The 6,946-nt window shown below is 42.7% G+C and overlaps 1 long non-coding RNA gene across 1 annotated transcript; it reads right to left on the reverse strand.

The window, feature by feature from the left end:
* Window positions 1-4,528: 4,528 nt before the first annotated feature.
* On the reverse strand, window positions 4,529-5,056 carry LOC145715677 (uncharacterized). The gene is made up of 2 exons (XR_014138112.1): window positions 4,956-5,056; window positions 4,529-4,711 (listed from the first exon to the last, which is right to left on the reverse strand). It is a non-coding gene; the product is annotated as an uncharacterized LOC145715677 (long non-coding RNA).
* Window positions 5,057-6,946: the final 1,890 nt, after the last annotated feature.

Below are 6,946 nucleotides of genomic sequence, written 5' to 3' on the forward strand. Positions count from 1 at the left end.
ACTACTAGCCTGATTTTTGTAACAGTCACTTCCTTGCTTTTCTTTACGTTTTTATCACATACGAGACACTTGATTTACGATTAAGGTAGCATCGCATAGCAACGGAGAAAAGATGGTCTTTCAATGAAGGTTCTGTGACCGCAGGATATCCTTATGAAAAAAATCTATAAAATGATACCTCTTATCTTACTTCCTCACAAAAATCAATTCCAGGAGTATTAAAGTCCTAAATGTGAAAAGCTAAATTATAAAGCTTTTAGAATATAATACAGTATTGTTTGGACTTCAAAATAGGGAAAATATTTCTTTTTTTAAATTTTTTGAACGTTTTATTTTTATTTTGAGACAGAGCGCAAGTTGGGGAGGAGCAGAGAGAGAGAGAGAGGGAGACACAGAATCCAAAGCATGTTCCAGGCTCTGAGCTGTCAACACAAAGCTGGACTTGGGACTGGAACCCACTAACCACAAGATCATGACCTGAGCCAAAGTCCCACACAACCAACTGAGCCACCCAGGCGCCCCAGGATCTCTTAAAAGTAAAATAGAAAATACTAGAAAGGATAATTAGGGAAATTAAATGTGACTTGTATATTAGATAATAGTATCTATCAATTATAAGTATCTTGGTATGATAGTGATTTTGTGGTTGGATAGGAAAACATCCTTGATCTAAGAAATATGAAAGTTGAGAGAAATCTTTTTAATTAAGTGAAATGAGTAGGTGTTGCTGGACTGAGGCTGGAGGTTTCTGCCTCCTCCCCACTATAACCTTCTGTAGCCAAAATGTAACTTCCAATGCCAGGCAAGCCTTTTTGCAACCCTTTCCCACATGCACCTATCTTCAAATGAAGTTTGGGGGAGGGGTGATGCAGAGGGGAGTGAAACGGAAGAGATTCCCAAGACAGTAGGACCATGTTACCCAAAGCTTTCGTTCTCAACACTGAGGGACTCAAATTTAACAATGACATGCCCTTTCCCCAAAAGGCTATCCTAAGAAGTGCCGGCATGTCACTACATATACATTGTATACACTGTATACAATGTATACCCTGTGTATACATTGTGTTCCTCACAGGTGCTAGAAGAGGCAAAATTTGTACCTCCCAACATAGCCCTGATTACAGTCTACCATATAAGAGTCTATAGGATAAAAGTGTTTATCTGTATGATTACTCTCTAGAGCTGCACTGGCCAATGAAGTAACCACCAATCACATGCGGCTCTTGAGCACTGGTAATGTGGCTAGTCCAAAATGAGATGACTTAATACCAGATTTTGAAAACTTAGTACCCCCCCCCAAATGAAAATAACACATTAATGTTTTATATTGGTTACATGTTGAAATTATAATATTCTGGAAATATTGGGTTAAATGAATATATTATAAAATTAATTTTCCTTATTGCCTTTTATTGTATTACTGTGGCTGCCCAGAAAATTTTAAATTGCATATATGGATCACATTTGTGTTGTGGCTCACATTATATTTCTCTTGGACAGCACTCCTCTAGGGCATCAGAGTCTAAGGGCAGGGAATTTATTTTGCTCAAGTTTGTGTTCCTCACAGGTGCTAGAACAATAATTGACAGAATTTTTATATGTTCAAGAGAAGCCCACTGGCAATATTCTGTATTTGAGAATCTTTTCTTCCACATATTAAGATCAGCCTCTCAAAAAACAAAACAAAACAAAAAAGATCAGCCTCTCTTCAGCCAAACACCTATTGCTGATCATTGAAAAGGGCATTGCTTACTTGGAGAAAGCCAGAGGAGATAGCCCTAAGGAAGTTGAGGGAGTTGGAAATGAGCCAAGGATATAAGACTGAGGCCTTTTTCTAAACACAGGCAGCTTCAGATGTAGGACATTTGAAGCCTTCAATCAATTAGAGTTTATTCATTTTTAAGAGATTCAAAAACCAGGGGCTCTACCTTCAGGTGAGGCTTGATCCAGGGTCAAATAGTGTGATGGGATTTAAATTTTCTGTTCATTTCTTGGATCAGTTTCCTCTGTGTTTGCTCATTTCTAAGCAACCTCCCTCCTTTTATACTGCCGGTAGCTTCCAGGGATATAGCCTTCCAGATTTGTATCTAGTGGGGAAAAAGGAAGTCTATTTCCCTAATACCTCAAAAACAAATCCAAAAATTCTCCCTTCTTCCTGATTAATCCAACTGGGGTTATAAGCTTGTCTTAGCCAGAGTCTTCCAGAAAACAGAGCCTAAAGCAAAGATTAGATGTTTTTTTTTTCTTTTTCTTTTTGAAAGTGCAAACCCATGGTAGCAAGGATAAGAAAAGAAAGTTAAGCAAGCAACAACTTGAAGCAAATTGAAGTGGTGCACTATTTTATGGATATTGTTTCATGTTGACCCCATAGTCTTACACACTGATTCCAGAATAATATTATAAAGTTAAAACCCCGTGGTGTCATTCTCTGATTAAAAAAAAAAAAATCCTTGAATATAAGGCCTATCACTTTATTTAGTAAATTCAGCCAAGAATTCCAAGTGCTCCTCCAAGAAGACATAATTTTGTATAGTAGTCCCTGATGACGTGACACAAGTTACATCTGGGAGGATGGGGAGCTAACTGAACAAAGAAATTAGGCAGAAGGAAGAAAAATAGCACAGCTGAGGACCAGAAACCATGCAATAGTATGGAACATTTGTAGGACCATGAGATCCTTATGGCTGGAGCAAAGTATGCTTGAGGGGAAATTTGGAAGACGCTGCCAGAAAAATAGGCAATGCTCTATACCAAGTGTTCTGTATTAAGAAGAATACAGAAGATGAAGTTTATCTTCAAGTCATGAGAACCCATTGGGGGATTTTAAGCCATGTAATTAGATTAATTTCGACTGAATACGTTTTTTTTTTTTTTTTTTTTTTTTTTTATTTATTTGTGGGACAGAGAGAGACAGAGCATGAACGGGGGAGGGACAGAGAGAGAGGGAGACACAGAATCGGAAACAGGCTCCAGGCTCTGAGCCATCGGCCCAGAGCCTGACGCGGGGCTCGAACTCACGGACCGTGAGATCGTGACCTGGCTGAAGTCGGACGCTTAACCGACTGCGCCACCCAGGCGCCCCTCGACTGAATACGTTTTAGAATGATCATGTTAGCAGCAGTGGGGAATATAGAAAGATGAGTCCAAGTCTGGAGGGGAGGCAGAACTCCGGGAAGGTTATCACTTCTTGGATCTGCTCTGAGATGGTTGCCAACAAATCAGAAAGCTTACTGCCTGCTGGCTGCCGGCATGGAGAGGCTGTAACCAAGAGTTTGCTCCAACTTCAGAACTGTGTGGACCATCTCCTCATGTTTTTGCACATCTCTCTCAATCTCTTTACTGATCTTCAGGCACTCTGCCACAGGAGCGGTAAGCAGTGAGTCAAATGTTTGCACATATGGAGCACGGTCTCCATAGCCACAGTGCATGTCAGAGGCATGAGATACTGCCTCCAGGCGGCCCACTGCCCTCTCCAATCTTTCTACCAGATTTTGCATGTCAGCCATAACGGACGACCTGCTGAAAGAAACCAAATGTCACTTAAAAAAAGTTTTTTTAATTTGTTTTGAGAGTGTGTGCAGCACGAGTGGGGGAGGGGCAGAGAGAGAGGGAGAAAGAAAATCCCAAGCAGACTCCGTACCGTCAGCACATGAAGCCGAGGCAGGGCTCAATCTCATGTACTGTGAGATCATGACCTGAACTGAAATTAAGAGTTGGATGCTTAACCAACTGAGCCACCCAGGGGCCCCCAAATGTCACTTGTTTTAATAGCACATAGCTCTAATAGTTTAGTGGAAGCAAGCATTGAGAGAAAAGTGTAAGATTTAACCCCAGCTTCTTTTGGAGCTTGGACTTGGGATTTAAACCCGTTTTGTTTGTTTGTTTGTTTCCAGAATGAATTCCCAGTCCCTGAGCAGTTCAAGACCCTATGGAACAGGCAGAAGTTGGTCACCACAGTGACAGAAATTGCTGGATAAGCGAAGTGTCACTGGGTTCTTTGCCCTCTCCCTCACACCGTGGGATAAATCTGTATCAAGACGGTTCTTTTCTAGATTTCCTCTACCTTTCTGCTCTTAAACCGCTTCTCTGCTCTGAGAAGCACAGCTACCTGCCTTCACTGAAATATACCTCAGGCTGAGATTTGGGTGGGAGAGCAGGTCAGTTGATCTTCTGCGGGAAGGTGCGGCTTTTCCCTGTCAGCTCAACCACACCACCAGTCCATTCTTAAGGAACTGCACACCAGGACTGCTGTGTTTTAGCTTTCAGCCTTTGGGGGTTATTTGACCAACAAACAGTCATTTGGGAAGAATAAAGCGGTCCCCAGGAAGCAACAGATCAGAATGTTCACACAAGTTCATCTTTTTCTAACAATGCCCACGAAGGTAGCAGAGGCTGGTGTGATTCTAGCTGGTTCTTCTAACCAAACTAACTTTTCACTGTTGACAGGCGAGGCAGGGGTTGCGCTGGACCAAAGGCTGAAGCCTGGCCATCTAGCATTCCGAGCAAAATTGATTCCTGTAGGCATTCCTTTTATTCTGCATTCCATCCTGGGTCTGCCTGAACCTGAGAGAGTAGGTTGTCCTGTATCGGCTGCTGGGCAGAGCCCTGCACCCAGGCCAGCTAAAGGAGTCTTGGACCCTTTCTTTCACTGGGATCCCTGCCCAGCACCTTCCTACAGAGACGACTTAAAAACAAAACAAGACAGGGGCGCCTGGGTGGCGCAGTCGGTTAAGCGTCCGACTTCAGCCAGGTCACGATCTCGCGGTCCGTGAGTTCGAGCCCCGCGTCAGGCTCTGGGCTGATGGCTCGGAGCCTGGAGCCTGTTTCCGATTCTGTGTCTCCCTCTCTCTCTGCCCCTCCCCCGTTCATGCTCTGTCTCTCTCTGTCCCAAAAATAAATAAAAAAAATGTTGAAAAAAAAAAATTTAAAAAAAAAAAAAAAAAACAAAACAAGACAAAACAAACAAGGAAACTACACCATTCCAAGGAATCTGGAATTCCTTCCTTCTTCCATGCTAGGTGCCTGCCCTCCGTCTTCACTGCCTCCTTTGCCCTGTCATGCCCAACTGCTTTTGGTTTCTGTCCAGGCACCTGAACAAAGGACTAAAATCTCCACTGCAGCCTGGTTTTAGGTCTTGTGTAAGAATCTTGCACAGCATTGCTAATGTAAATTACAGTTTTTCTCTCTAGGACACTTACCAAAATATGCAACTTTTTTTGGTGGGAAGAGAGATTGTCCTGTGACTTCTACCCATTTCCTGAGGCCCGTGGAAATAAACCTTTATGTACTTAAAGTTATACAGAAAATAGAATAAAATTAATACCAAACTTGAAAAAAAAAAAAAAGAGTCCAGATTAGATACAGAAATACCAGTTGGAACCCTATTTAGGACGTGCTAACAGTCTAATTAGAGAGCTGACGAAGGAAATACAGAGGAAGATATAGAGTGAACAGATCCCAAATAGGATATATAGGACTTGGTGACTGGGGGAAGGTGATGGATGAGAAGAGGAAGTCTAAACTGGAGAATTGGGTGGAGGGTGGTACTATTTACTGTATTAAGGACACAGATTTTATTGAAAAGATTGAGTTGGGTTTTGGACATACTTTGAGAGGACTGTAGTATATGCAAATAGAGATATTAAGCACAATGTTGAATATAATGTTCTAGAGCTCAAGAGAGACTCCTAAGATATAGATGCAGATTTAAAAAGTGTTGAGAGGTTAACAAGATCAGTTAAACAAACTGTGTAGCTTGAGAAAACAACATGGCTAAGGACACAGTCCTGAGGCACAGCATTTACGTGATTAGCAGAGGAAGTGCCAGTAAGATAACCAGAATGAAGGAACAGGCAATGATAATAGGCAAAACCAATGGGTAAGCTCGAAAATCACAAAGGCCTTCTGAAGCAGTAGCAGATCTAAGAAGAAAAACTTGAAAAGAACAGCTTTGTGTAGCCATTAACGGCAGGTGCTTGGAAAACTAGGCTAAACCTGGAGAAAAAATGCTCAGAAACAACTCAAGTGAAGGACAGGAATAATCATAGAAGGGGACTCTCCATTTCTTCATCTACAAAGTGGCGAATTCTAAATAGGTGGATTCCTAGACCCTTTCCAGTTCTAAAATTCTGATCCTATGAGCTGGTGTTGAAGATTGAGCAGGATCTGGGGTGCCTGGGTGGCTCAGTCAGTCAAGCATCGGACTTCAGCTCAGGTCATAATCTCACAGCTCGTGAGTTTGAGCCCCACGTGGGGCTCTGTGCTGACAACCCAAAGCCTGGAGCCTGCTTCAGATTCTGTCTCTCCCTCTCTCTCTGCCCCTCCTCCCTTTGATCTCTCTCAAAAATAAACATTAAAAAATGTTTTTTAAAAAGAGTGGGTAGGATCTGGAGTTTCAAGAACAGTAACCCTTTCTGCTCTCTTGCCCCTCCAGCCACACAGCACCCTCCCCCTGCATTCACACCAACCACATGGTTCCCACAGTTCTCTTTCTACAATTGACTTTAGAGGTGCGTACCTCACCGGACTGGGCCAATGAGACCTTTCCCAGGATTTAAAGATTGGAAGTGAGAAAGACATTTGTCTTTTTATGTTTTTATTAGAGAGAGAGAGAGAGAGAGAGAGAGAGAGGAGGGGAGGGGCAGAGAGAGGGGGAGACAGAATCTGAAGCAGGCTCCAGGCTCCGAGATGTCAGCACAGAGCCTGATGGGGGGCTTGAACCCACGAACCGTGAGATCATGACCTGAGCTGAAGTCGGACGCCCAACCGACTGAGCCACCCAGCCAGGCGCCCCAGGAAAGTCATTTTTTTCCTTTTTTCTGGGTGACGGAAAGAATATATGTGAAATCTGGAGCTGATGGTAACTGATTTGTAACGAGGTGCTAAAAAACAAACAAACAAACAAACAAAAAACAACAACGAAGACACAAGCAAAGGTGAGAGATGG

This window comes from Panthera onca, chromosome C1 (genome assembly GCF_046562875.1).
Source record: "Panthera onca isolate mPanOnc1 chromosome C1, mPanOnc1 haplotype 2, whole genome shotgun sequence".
Taxonomy (NCBI): domain Eukaryota; kingdom Metazoa; phylum Chordata; class Mammalia; order Carnivora; family Felidae; genus Panthera; species Panthera onca.